This window comes from Musca autumnalis, unplaced genomic scaffold (genome assembly GCF_047663935.1).
Source record: "Musca autumnalis isolate F117 unplaced genomic scaffold, ASM4766393v1 scaffold_2, whole genome shotgun sequence".
Classification (NCBI taxonomy): Eukaryota; Metazoa; Arthropoda; class Insecta; order Diptera; family Muscidae; genus Musca; species Musca autumnalis.
In genome coordinates this window covers 109076750-109091470 of record NW_027411755.1, presented here as the reverse complement: position 1 = coordinate 109091470, position 14721 = coordinate 109076750, and the positions used below count along the sequence as shown (strand labels likewise).

The 14721-nt window shown below is 33.3% G+C and overlaps 1 long non-coding RNA gene across 2 annotated transcripts; it reads right to left on the bottom strand.

Annotated features, from left to right (window-relative positions):
* Positions 1–1687: 1687 nt before the first annotated feature.
* Positions 1688–6792, bottom strand: LOC141393018 (uncharacterized). 2 transcript variants are annotated; one of them, XR_012409973.1, is made up of 4 exons: positions 6640–6792; positions 6371–6537; positions 1857–6301; positions 1688–1789 (listed from the first exon to the last, which is right to left on the bottom strand). It is a non-coding gene; the product is annotated as an uncharacterized lncRNA (long non-coding RNA). The 2 variants fall into 2 exon arrangements; XR_012409974.1 differs by lacking the exon at positions 1688–1789 and having other exon boundaries at positions 1980–6301; positions 6375–6537; positions 6640–6714.
* Positions 6793–14721: the final 7929 nt, after the last annotated feature.

The following is a 14721-nucleotide window of genomic DNA, read 5'->3' as shown; positions in this document are numbered from 1 at the left end:
CGAAGGTAAACACTAGTAATTGGATATCACCGCTCGTTGTTATACCAAAGCCGAATGGCCTCTGTGTTGATTATAAGGTCTGTGTTAATCCACAATTGGAGCCAGCCCATTATCCAATAAAGCGAATAGATGAAATATTCAGCACATTGAGGAATTCTAAATATTTTTGTAAGCTGGACCTCTATAAGGCGTATTTACACGTAGCTGTGGATGAAGAAAATAGTATTATTCAAACAATTTCTACACACAGAGGTATGTATCGGATGGACCGTTTGTCATTTGGTATCAAGACAGCTCCTAGAGAGTTTAATCGTATCATAGATCAAATCCTACAAGGTCTTTCATTGTGCACGGCCCAACCAAATCAGTATGTGAGCAAAGACTTGTGGAATGTTTAGAACGGTTGCAGAAATATCATTTACACGTTATGGGTACTTTACACGATATGTTTTTTACATATGAGTTGTCACTTTGCATATACAGTTTGTAAAGAGAAATGTGAGTATTTCAAAAAACATATCCAGTACTTAGGATATGTGATAAGCCACAATTCGATAGCTAAATGCACTTCAAAACCAGAAGCGATGTCAAAATTGCCACGTCCTGCTAACGTGGATGATGTCAGGAGGTTTTTAGGAATGGTTACATATTATTCACGGTTTATTCCCAACATGGCAACCCTGACATATCCTCTGAGAAATTTACTCATTTACTGGAGAAAGGAAAAAGTTTGTATGGTCAAAGCCATGTGAAGAAGCATTTAACAAATTGAAACAAGAAATTTTACATGACAAAATTTTAGTACCTTATAATGAATCGCTGCCATTAACTCATACTTGTGATGCAATTCCTACGGGTTTGCTGCCGTACTTTCTAATTCAATTGACGACTTTGAGAGACCAATCGGGTTTATTTCCAGTGCTTTAACAAAAGCGGAACAAAATTATAGCCAACTAGATAGGGAGGCTCTTGCAATAATTTTCGCAGTTGATAAATTTTTTATGTATTTGCATGGTAGAGAATTTACACTTGTGACTGATAATCGCCCGCTATCAAGGATTTTCCATAAAAACGCTAAAACACCTGCACTGCACTGAAAGAAAAAGGTTCATAATATAAACGAAATCTTACGTTCCATCAATGACATTTGTCATTGATTTTGAGCCAACGTAGAGCTTCATTGAATAAACGAAAAAAGTTTCATTGAAGTAAAATTAACGAATTTGTTCATTATTGCAATGAAACTTCTTCATTGATGCAATGCAATCTCTTTATTAATGCAATGAAACTCCTTCATTGATGCAATGAAATATCTTCATTAATGAAATGAAACTTTCATTGATGCAATGAAACCTCTTCATTAGTGCAATGAAACTTCTTCATTGATGCAATGAAACCTCTTCATTAGTACAATGAAACCTCTTCATTATTGCAATGAAATACTTTCATTAGTATAATGAAATACTTTCATTAATACAATGAAATACGTTCATTAATGCAATGAAATATTTTCATTAGTGAAATGAAATACTTTCATTAATGTAAAGAAATACTTTCTTTAATGCAATGAAGCCTTACGTTGGCTCAAATTCAATGATACATTTCATTGATGTAACGTAAGATTTCATTTATTTTATGAAGTCATTTCATACTCAGGTAATGCATAAAAATTAAGTCAACGCTAAATATGTTTAATTCATTTTATTGCAATTAGTTTTGACCATGGATACAATACCTCATTCCTTAGGTATTAACTAAATACATTAATGATACCATTGGTCGTTGTCATCTGTAAGTAAAATTGAAAGAATAAACAATTTGTTACTAAATAACTGGTTTTCTACACAATAACTTACCTTCATATTTGGCCGCTCAGTCATTTTTTTTTTATTATTATTTCTTAAGTCTATAGATTCATATAATCCTTACAGACTAAAATATATTATAATACATATGTTAACTGTTTAGGGAAAGTATAATTTTTCTCTTTACCGATTCTCGACTTTCAGAGACATCAATCATGTTACTAAATTTGTTAAATTCCAAGAGTAGACGGCGTAGTGGGTCATTATTTGCATAATTTGGCCTATAATAAAGTACTTGTAATAGTCGATAGTTGCGTGTTGGCCTGAATGGAACGTTAAAATAAAGGTTTTGGAGAATATAATCAGAAAATAGTTTTCCTTGAATAACGTTTAAAATAAATGTAACATTTAGCATTGTTCGACGACTTTTTAGTGTAGGTAATTTTATTAAATTTAACCTGTATTTGTACGACGGTAAGGTTTGAATGTTCCAGCCATGGTCCCTAAGACAAAATAAAAGGAATTGTTTTTGAACTGATTCGATAGCTTTTGTTTGGATAGAATAAACTGGATCCCATATAATAGAACCATACTCTAACTTGGAGCGAACAAATTATATATACAGTTGTTTTGTTACCAACGGGTCTGTGAATTCTTTACTCCATCTCTTGATAAACCCCAGGTTTGTATAAGCTTTATTTGTAATTATAGATATGTGTTGTTTGAAATTGAGACGATTATCTAAAAGGATTCCCAAATCATTAATAGAGTCAACATGTTCAACATTCTGCTCATTTAAATAATAACGAGTGTAAATTTTCTTTAGTCTATAGAATCACATGTGTTTGCATTTAAGGACATTTAGCTCTAACAAATTTGTATTGCACCAACGGCAAAAACGGTCTAAATCAGATTGAAGAAGATATTGACTCGATGCATCACTAAAAGAACTGAATATTTTGACATCGTCGGCAAACATAAGAACATTAGAGTTTTGTATAACATTTGGCTGGTCATTTATAAACAATGTAAATAATACCGGTCCAAGATGGCTCCCTTGTGGAACCCCAGATGTGACATTTATTTTATTGGACATTGCAGCACCAAATTTAACCATTTGCTCTCTATCACATAGATAAGATTTAATCCATTTCAATAATGAATTTGAAAACCCAATAGATTTTAATTTGATTAACAGTATTTCATGATTTACTTTGTCAAAAGCCTTACTAAAATCAGTGTAAATACAATCTGTTTGGCAACTATTTCTGAAGGCTTCATTTACAATTGAAGTAAGTTCAAGCAAATTTGTTATGGTAGACCGACTTTTCCGGAAACCATGTTGACGATTTGACAGAATAGAAGAAACTTGAAAAGACAGTAGTTTAGTAACCATCTTATCAAACATTTTTGGGATTGTGTTCAATTTAGCAATGCCTCTGTAATTAGAAACTTCAGTTCTACTACCTGATTTAAATAAAGGAACAATAAATGATTTTTTCCACAATAAGGGAAAATAACCTGTGTGAATCGATTTATTGAACATTTCACAAAGAGGAAGTGCAAGATTTTCGGCACAGTTTTTCAGAATACAAGCAGGTATTCCATCGGGACCTGAACTTGTTGTATTTTTTAGAGATTTTAGATTGGACAATACTTCGGAAACGGTTAATAAGGGAAGATTTATTGATGTAAATTCTGGTAAGGGGTATGGATATGCAACTTCATTTTTATAAGATTTGTTTGAGTAGGTAGTTTTAAAAAATGATGCAAACGTATTTGAAATGGTGATGTCATCCTCTGCAACAATGGTTTTAAATTTTAGGATTTTTGGGAATGTGCGCGACTGGCGCTTTGATTTAATAAATCCGTAAAAGGCTTTAGGGTTAGATATCAATTCATCCTTGGTTTTCGATATATAATTTCTATATTGTCGATTGTTAAGAAGGGTATATTTGGATCTGATGATTGCGTAAATTGCAAAATCGGAAGGGGAACCACTTTTTTTACATTTCTTGTAAAGCTTATTTTTCTTGTTCTTTAGCCTAGATAACGATGTGGAATTCCATGGTGGACCTGAACTTTTAGCGATTTTCATTTTTGGGACAGCTTTAGATATGCCATTTTCAAGAGTAGAATAGAAGCTATGTAACATCTCATCAAGCGAGTCAAAAGATTGAAGTATAGACCAATCTGTAGAAGTCAGAAAGGCATTTAATTTTGTATAATTTGTGCGTTTGAAACAATATGCTGTTTTATTTTAGTTCATTTGTGACATTATTGGATCGAGAAGATAAAAGGAGTGGTATTAATATAGTTGGATGATACTTGTCTGCCGGGCGCACTAAAGGATCACAATGTACTGGTAGAATATCAGAAGGCTGATTAACAAATATTAGGTCAAGCAATTTACCAAGAGAGTTGTGAATTCCATTAATTTGTGATAATCCGAAGGTAAATAGAGGACCAATAAATTTGTTTGTATTATCATTTATAGTTGTAGGTACAAGGTCACTGGATTCAGAATTTTCTATCCATTTAATATGAGGCAAGTTAAAATCCCCAAGGGCTATCAAAATATCATTAGCTTTTGCTGTTTCAAAAGACTGAAGAATATGCGAGTTATGTTTTTCGTATACATCAATACTTGATCCAGGGGGTATGTAAGAACAAGTGATATATATAGTTATGTGCTTAAGATAAACTTTTACGGCAATTATTTCAATATCATCATTTAAGGGTGATGAAATTTCTTCGGAAGGATAATTGGACGATACAGCTATAAGAACCCCACCGCCTCTACTCTTGGAGCTGTTATTTCTATCGCGTCTAAAAATTTGGTACTTTGGACAAAATATTTCAGCATCATATATATTGTTATTAAGCCACGTTTCTGCAAATGCTACAATATCATTATCGAAGACATAACTGTCAGTAAATAGTGATGATAATTTAGAGTTTAAACCTCTTACATTTTGATATACAATTTTAAGTTCATCAACAGAGGGAGTAACAATTAGTTTTTTGACTGAGAATTAGTTGAATTAGAATTAGAAGTTGGCAAATAAGCAATATCAGATCTTGCAGTTTCTTTGTAAATAAATTCACGTACTATAGCATGTTGAGGCCAAAAAGATGGATTTACTACAGTATCAAATATTTCAACCGGGACAATAATTCTAAAGGAGGCCTTACTACGCCTTGGAGGGTAATTATATTTAACTACTCTGATATCAAAATTACTATTAACATTGTGTTTAATGTAATACAAAACATCTGCTTCGGAAGTTTCTGCAGCAATACGAGCTAAAAAAACTGTTTTCTTTGGAGGTACTACCCTCAAGATTGGAGTAGGGCGATTAGTAGCACGTGAAACGTTCGGTGATGTTGGTGATGGTAAAGGTGAATGGAATTCTGATGAACCTGATGGAGTTTCTTCTGCAGTTAGCTTATTCTTTTCAATTGTTTGAGGTGTTGATGATGAATTTGATGGAGAATTTTGAATAGAAATCGTAGGAATAGCAATATTATTCGATTCATTATTAAGTATGTTTGTAGTGTTGTTCAATGGCTTCTTCCTTTTACGGAGAGAATCATTCGGAGACTGTAGAAATTGGTCGAATGAAGACGTATTATCGAATATTTCCTCATATTTCATAAACTTTCCGTTAAAGTCTGGAGATCATTGCGTATTTCATTAAATTCCGTAAACGTGGATTTGAAAAATTTAAAGAATTGAGCATCGTAGATACGACATTTTTTACAGCACCAACGTAAACCTTTGTTCTCATTTAAGTTGTCCATCGTACGAGCATTTAAATCAATGCATTTAATATGATACGAATCCAGGCAAAGCCAGCAAGATACCATTTGTTCTTCATCAGATAACTTGAATGCACAATTGTTTATTGGGCAGCTCATTTTGAAAATATATATTATAACTTCAACTTCAGTTGCAAAGGAAACAGTGTAGCAAGTGTGAATAACGATTAACAGCAACACAGGGCAATGCAGACAGGGTGATAAAATCACGTTAGCCAGTTCACAAACCACAGATCTTGCCAGTTCAGGAAACACAGGGTGATGTATCAAGAAAGCTTATTTATTTTTTGTGAATGCACCAAAAAGAAATGCAGGATGACGTTTTGTTCAGAGGCAAGTATCGACGGATTGAAGCTTTCTCTCAGTTTAGCGTGCGAAAACAAAGCACAAAATGAAAAACACAAGGTAAACAAAGAGTTTTGTCTTACTTTGGTTATGCAAAAATCACAAAAAGTACACAAAGAATTTTGAATATTCGAATGTTTTTGATGTGGTAACTTTGCAATACGTTTATGTTTCCGTTTTTAGTACGTTTTATAACGCAAACGGCGATTTTTTTTTTATCTTTGTTAGGAGCGATTTGAAAGCACGTCCGAAAGCAAGAGTGATGCCAACTAAGGCCATGTGTACTTCCATGATGTTGGGATACAGCATACAAACTTCACATAAAACAACTGTACATATAAAATATTTATATTTTCTTTTAATATTTGTATTTTCTTTTCACATTAAACACTTCATACCTACTTTCAACGAAGTTTATGATCTTATTGGGCGTTGTCACCATTAAGTAAAATTGAAAATCATAAAAACTGTTAGTAATTTATTTGTCTTTATTTGTCGCTGGACACCAAACTCTTGGCTTTTTCTCCGTCATTCCATTCTTCTTTAGATTTTCTATTGCTTGCATCTATTACAAAGAGAAACCCCAAATAAATGTAAATTCACTTATATAAACAAATGAATACATAAAACTTAACAGAAATAGTTTGTCCAATATTTACATACTTACTTTTCTAAGTTATAAACACGAATCGTAAAATTTTTATTCATCCGCACATTGCGGCGTTATAATGTCAACTAAAACAATGTTGTTGACAATTTGCTGATCAACTTTTTGGCAGACAGGGTTGTTTTGCCCAACCTTGTTTTCTGCTTGTTAAACGCACACACGCACATTCACACCGCACAGCTGGAATTTACTTCATAACAACAATGAAATACATAACAAGGAACGACAGAGAATAACATACCGAGAGAATAATAGCTCATTTAGACTAGCCATAAATCCTCGGCTGGATTTAATAAATCCAGTACAAATCTCATTGCATTTAGATATACATTTTGGAGGATTTAAATGGCAGTCAGCTGATTTTTGTTCATAGCACAATTACCAAGGTGGATGCATCAGCCCATTTGATCGAATTTGAAACGTCAAAAGAATTTTTTGTAAATTGAATTCGTCTCAAAAAACATACGTCAAATTAAAAATTTATTGTTAAATACTGAAAATATTTGCACATTATGCTACTAAAGCTAACTAAAGAGCAAATAAAGAATTACATATTTTATCGTAGTTTTCCCATCTAAAATAAATAAACGAATTACTTTATCGTTTAGACATCGTAAATATTAGTCTTCGTTGATTAAAATCAACTTTGTACATAAAAACAAATTTAATTTTTGCGCCTTGTTTAAAAATTTTATCATTTTAAATTATTTTTAATGTAGCAATTCACCGATGCATCTACCTTGTTTCTTGTGCCAGCTTGCAACTTTTTGTATTTTCTAGCAACATGTTGCAAAAAACAGAGTTGTATACGAGGATTTATGCCGGATTTAAAACAAATCCACTCAATACGAGGATTTATTTTTGTATGGGAAATCTCGTAGATTTTGGCTGGATTTAGCAAATAAAACCAGATAATGTGCTAAATCCGGCTAATGAAGTCATATCTAAATGGCATATAAGCCTTGATACCCAAGTAAAAAAAATGAGACAAACATTTTAATGAGAATGAATACGTATGTATATCAAAGCCAATCGCTAGTAAAGCAAGTAAGGAATTTTTTTACAGTTACGCTTTTAGATATGTATGTTTGATGTATGTGATTCTATACACACATATGTATGTACTTGGCAGATTTATAAATGTGTACTGTTTATGATTGTGGAAAATTTAAAACATTTGTTTAATAAAGAAAAATAATTAGAAGAAAAATGATAATAGAAGGGTCATAATATAGATAAGATTTCAGACCCTTTTTTCATTCCGCAAAATAGTATTGGGAACTTCAGAAATGTTTCAATTATTTAATGAAACTCTTGCATTTATTTAATGAAAATGTTTCATTTATTTAATGAAAATGTTTCATTTATTCAATGAAACTGTTTTATTTATTTAATGAAACTATTTCATTTATTTAATGAAACTATATCATTAATTTTTGGAGCCAACTAAAAACATCAAATATATCCATTTTCTTAAAAGATGTTTGAATACTAGTTTTTTTAAGCACATACTATTTAGCACAGTTTCAATACTCACATATTTTTCTAAATTCAAAGAAATAAAAAGTTTCATTACATCAATGAAATCCGTTTCATCTATGCAATGAAACCAAAAATCATTAAATTTTAGTTAACGTAAGATTTCATAGCATTAACTAAACATTTCATTGAATTAATGTAACATTTCATAGCATCAATGAAAAATAATCAATGAAACCCGTTCATTGATACAACGAAGCATTTTTCTTTCAGTGTGACATCACAACGATTACTACGATACGCATCGTTCCTACAAGGATTTAGTTACAAAATTGAGCATCGCAAATCTGATCAAATAATACATGTAGATTGTTTATCAAGAGCTTTTTTTAGCAACGAATTCAAAATTTTCACATTTCCTTGATAGGAAAACAAAAGACATCCAAGATCAAACTATAAACGAAATTTCTTCATTTCTATTACAGCAAAATCGATAGCAATGGAAACAGAAAAGGATTCCGATATCAAAAATTTCAAGGAAGATTTATTAAGCTGTAAAATTTCACATCCTGAGTATTCTATACAAGATGGAGTTTTATTCAAGGGTATGCGCGTAATAATGCCAGCGACTTTACGTGAGGCACTGTTACGTGAATTGCACCATACACATATTGGAGTCGTAAAAATGAAGCAGCTGGCAAGGAAATATTGTTTTTGGAGAGGAATTGACTCGGACATTGAGAATTTAGCTAAGTCTGGTCCGAACTGTGCAATGGTACGGAAGAGTCCTCCAAAGGTAGAAATTCACCAATGGGATGATCCAATCGAAAATTTTCAAAGAGTGCACATTGATTACGCAGGGCCATTCCAAAACCACTATTTATTTAATCCATTTATGCAATACAAAGCCTTTAAGGCCAAAAACATTACATTTCCAATAAATACATCTGAATAAACATACTTATTATAAAAAAAAAATATGAAAAGTTTTTGAACTATCAAAGGTCTGTTAAAATGTTCCAAAAGTTTTAACCTAAAAACATTATTAGAATGGGGAAAAATACGTAATTCCAGGGGTAATATATTCCATGTACGTGCAATACGAACAAGAAATGATTCACTAAATATATCCTTCCAAATTCTAGGTATGAATATTTGAGGATTCCTAGGGATGTGAAAGAATTCAAATTGTCTATATAGCAAAACCGGGTTTTTATACTTAATAATCTTATGAAATAAAGACAGATTACTAACGTCGATATAAGCATTAAATGAGCATTTCAAAATTTTTTTAACAAATTCAGAAACATGACTTCTTCTCGGAATATTGTAAACAAATCGAGTAATAGTGTTTACAAGTTTCCTTAACCTAGTCTGGTATAAACCCACAGTACCACAAATAACCTCAAAGCAATAGTTCACATGAGACATTAATAGTGAATGGCCAATTCTATACTTGACATGGGTTGGCAGATATGCATTACAAGCATAAATTCTACGTAATGAAGACAAAACTTTACCATATAATGCATTAATATGGTATTTGAATGAAAGCTCACTATCTATAATCACGCCTAGACACTTATGTCTGTCCACAAATTGTATTCTTTCATCCTGTATATATATGTTAGGCACAGGACTAACCCGATGAGATGGTCGAAAAAGCATAGCTTTGGTCTTGGATGAGTTTATAGACAAAGAGTTCATACCAGCCCAGTTCACTATACTTCGAAGACAGTTGTTTGCACTACTCTCCCATATCTCAGAGACAGACGGTTTACCACTAAACAGCAAAAATATATCATCAGCATACATATATGTTCTACAATCCGGAAGTCTAGTGTAGTCAACTAAATCATTCACAAAAAGAATAAACAAGAGCGGACCTAAAACGGAACCCTGAGGCACACCGGAGTAGAGTGGCAAAAAGTCAGACTGAAGACCATTATAGCGTACAAATTGTATTCTATTGTTGCGGTAAGACATAACAAACCGAAACAGAAAAACCATACTCATGCATAAGTTTGGTAATCAATTGATTGTAGTTGATAGAATTGAATGCCTTGGACAGGCCAAGAGATATTAGTACACTGAGCTTGCCTGTATTCATGTTCTCCCGAATACCATCCGTCAGGCCAATGAGTAAATGTGTAGTGCTATAACCAGGTCTAAACCAGGTCTATAACCAAGTCTAACCTTGTGTTAGTTGACGCTAAGTCCAATTGGCTGAAATCAGAGTAAGTAAACAAGCTCCAACTTCAGAGATTACAATAAATTTGTTACAAAGCATATTTGCAACACACGGCCTTCCTCTAGTTATAGTGTCTGATAATGCGACAATATTCCAAAGTACCATATTTAAACATTTTTGTGAAAATAAAGGCATTATTCAAAAATTTATAGCACCAGGGCACCCAGCTACCAATGGCCTACCAGAAAGACATATACAGACATTAAAAAGGAAACTTAAAGTGCAAGAAATCGTTACAAGGTATAGAGCAACACCACTTTCAAATGGCCAAAGCCCCGCAAAAGCATATCTAGGCCGCGATTTACGGATAAAAATTGACAAAATTCGACCTGTTAAATTGTAAAAATCTACGATGAAGCACAAAGTTCGAAGTCTACGCGTGGGGGAAAGGGTTCAAGTACGTTGGTACGATAAAGGTATACCCACATGGAAATTTGGCAACGTTTTGAAAAAGCTCGGGAATCTTCATTATAGAATCAAACTTGACAACAACTACGTTCTTAAGCGACACATAAATCAATTATATAAATCGAATGTTTACCATCAAGATTCGCCTACTGTTCGCAAAGAAGTTCCACCTCAAAAGAAACCTATCATAAAAGAAATCATAATACATTGTAATCAATCGCACCGCCAAGATATCGCCGAGCCACATCCGCAAATCACCACCCATACACAACCTCAAACCGCGACCAGTTCACAACATTATTCTCCAACCTATTCACAGCCTTGCGTACGTCCCGAATCCGCCTCAAGCCGAATTCGGATACCAACCACCAGAGACGACAAGTATCAGACGTTCGACCAGATCTAGAAGAATGCCAGCAAGATTCCAAGACCACGTCACTTATTAGCGTGCGAGATTGTAGTGTCTCGAGTTGACATCACAGATTTAATAATTGTTTATTTGCATCATTGTTTTTCTATGTCTTTACGATCATTTATCTCTCACATATTAGTGTTACAGTAAGCGCTTACCCGTCTAACGTTCAACATTACTGTTTCTGTCATATCTTGTCTTTATTTGTATTTTAATAAATGTAGTCTCATTTATAACAATAACCATATTTTAATACCCTACACCACACTGTGATAAGGGTACTATGTCTTAGTGTATTCGTTTGTGACATACGGAAGGAAACGAAATAGACCCATAGTCCCTTTTGATGATATGCATTAGAGTTGTAAAATCTAATTCATTTGAAAGATCTTGTTCAATAGCTCAGCTCTTTTGACTGAACTAGTTCAGTAATCAAGTTCATAGTTTACTATCCAGTTCAATGATTCGGATCAGAATCGGTCAAGGGCTCTTAATCATCATTTAAGTGGCTGGCAAAAAATCGTATGTTGTATGTATGTGTGTAGAAATTATGATATATCGGGATATGTTATGTCAAAAATGTTCTTTATGTAGAAATAACTGTTATTACAATGGGGGTTAACAATTTACATTAATCCAAAACATAAACAAAACTCATTACATTACTAAGGGATCACTTAGCACAGAAGACGGCGTCACTTTATTCATATGTGAATGACATGCTGAACTAGATTGTGAATTGTTCGTTGATTGTTCTTCGTGGATCTTTCGGTCGGTTGATCTAGTTCAGACGCTCTTCTCAATGAATCGTTCAATTGAACTAGTTCGTTCATGAACTTTACAACTCTAATATGCATAGATTCACTTTCTGAGTCGCTTTAGTCTTGTCGCTGTGACGTGTAAAAGCCGTAATACACAGCGTATAACGTATGACCAACGGCGGCAAGAAAATTATGGCGGCGGCCAAACGATATGGCAACGACACATCGATCAATCAAAAATGCAACACTGAATGGGAGGAGCTTAAATAAAGTAGACAAAATTATAACGGTATCCTTCAAAAATCCCAAGCTCGCTCTCTCTTTGAATTCAGTTTTTTTGGACGCGTAACGAGGTAAGGTGAGGTGAAAGAAATAAATAAATAAAATAATTATTTTTATTTTCTTTTGTTTACTTCTGTAGGTTGATTGTGTCATGTGCAGCTTTTTGCAACAATACAAAGAAACAATTAACATCACTTTCTTTGAAACAGAAATTGAATGACAGATGTGGAAGCAAATATGTATTAAGATAATAATTATGTATTACATTTTTGTTCTTATCAAATGTTTTAAAAAATGAGAAGTGTTTTTTGATTATATGTTTCAATTTTTTTCACCATTCCTTTCCATAATATTTTTCGGATCTCATGAAATGTGAAGCTAAATGTTACATTTAAGAACCAATTTTATGGTAGTTAGGCGAATCGGATAACTGTCACTTTTTGGCAGCTAAAAACACTAAAGATAAGTGCGAAATTCGCTTTGTTGCCACAAAATTCGTGCAAAACTTGTTTTGGCACCTAAGTCAAAACTACTGTATTACTTTTTTCTTTCTTTTCGGGATATATGGCGCGTTTACCACTGACGAAACCGTGATTGACTTTTTTCTTTCGAAATATTTTTATCTCTTTCTTTCTTACAGGTCTTAATACATGGTTTAACATTGGCAGACGTATATAAGTATATTTTCGCGTTTGTATTTGTATTTTCTGTTTCTTTTCTTTTGCGAATTACACTTTTTAACAAATTTTCTTAGATTGCTCTAGACTTCTTGCATTTTTCCACTCCTTTCAGTTTTTTTCAGGTTATATTCTTTTTTCTTTCAGGCTTTTTTATGTTTCTTTTTCAGGTATTATTTATTTTCTTTTACAGGTTAACTTTGATTAATTTTTCTTTGCAGGTTTAATTTATTTTTCAGGTTTTAATTATTTTCACTGCTTTTACTTTAATTTTCATTTATAGTTAATATTTTCTTTTAATAAATTCACTTTGATATTTTAACATTGTTAGCACCGTTCTTTCTTTATTTTCACGTACACCAATTTTTGCCTTATTTATCACCACCACCTTACCTCGTTACGCGTCCAAAAAAACTGAATTCAAAGAGAGAGCGAGCTTGGGATTTTTGAAGGATACCGTTATAATTTTGTCTACTTTATTTAAGCTCCTCCCATTCAGTGTTGCATTTTTGATTGATCGATGTGTCGTTGCCATATCGTTTGGCCGCCGCGATAATTTTCTTGCCGCCGTTGGTCATGCGTTATACGCTGTGTATTACGGCTTTTACACGTCACAGCAACAAGACTAAAGCGACTCAGAAAGTGAATCTATGCATATTAGAGTTGTATACTTCATGAACGAAATAGTTCAATTGAACGATTCATTGAGAAGAGCATATGAACTAGATCAACCGACCGAAAGATCCACGAAGAACGATCAACGATCGATTCACAATCGAGTTCACCATGTCATTCACATATGAATACAGTGGCGCCGTCTTCTGTGCTAAGTGATCCCTTAGTAATGTAATGAGTTTTGTTTATGCTTTGGATTAATGTAAATTGTCAACCCCCATTGTAATAACAGTTATTTCTACATAAAGAACATTTTTGACATAACATATCCCGATATATCATAATTTCTACACACATACATACGATTTTTTGCCAGCCACTTAAATGATGATTAAGAGCCCTTGACCGATTCTGATCCGAATCATTGAACTGGATAGTAAACTATGAACTTGATTACTGAACTAGTTCAGTCAAAAGAGCTGAGCTATTGAACAAGATCTTTCAAATGAATTAGATTTTACAACTCTAATGTATATCATCAAAAGGGACTATGGGTCTTTTTTTTAAAAAATATGGTTATTGTTATAAAAGAGACTACATTTATTAAACTACAAATAAAGACAAGATATGACAGGGCACCCAGCTACCAATGGCCTACCAGAAAGACATATACAGACATTAAAAAGGAAACTTAAAGTGCAAGAAATCATTACAAGGTATAGAGCAACACCACTTTCAAATGGCCAAAGCCCCGCAAAAGCATATCTAGGCCGCGATTTACGGATAAAAATTGACAAAATTCGACCTGTTAAATTGTAAAAATCTACGATGAAGCACAAAGTTCGAAGTCTACGCGTGGGGGAAAGGGTTCAAGTACGTTGGTACGATAAAGGTATACCCACATGGAAATTTGGCAACGTTTTGAAAAAGCTCGGGAATCTTCATTATAGAATCAAACTTGACAACAACTACGTTCTTAAGCGACACATAAATCAATTATATAAATCGAATGTTTACCATCAAGATTCGCCTACTGTTCGCAAAGAAGTTCCACCTCAAAAGAAACCTATCATAAAAGAAATCATAATACATTGTAATCAATCGCACCGCCAAGATATCGCCGAGCCACATCCGCAAATCACCACCCATACACAACCTCAAACCGCGACCAGTTCACAACATTATTCTCCAACCTAT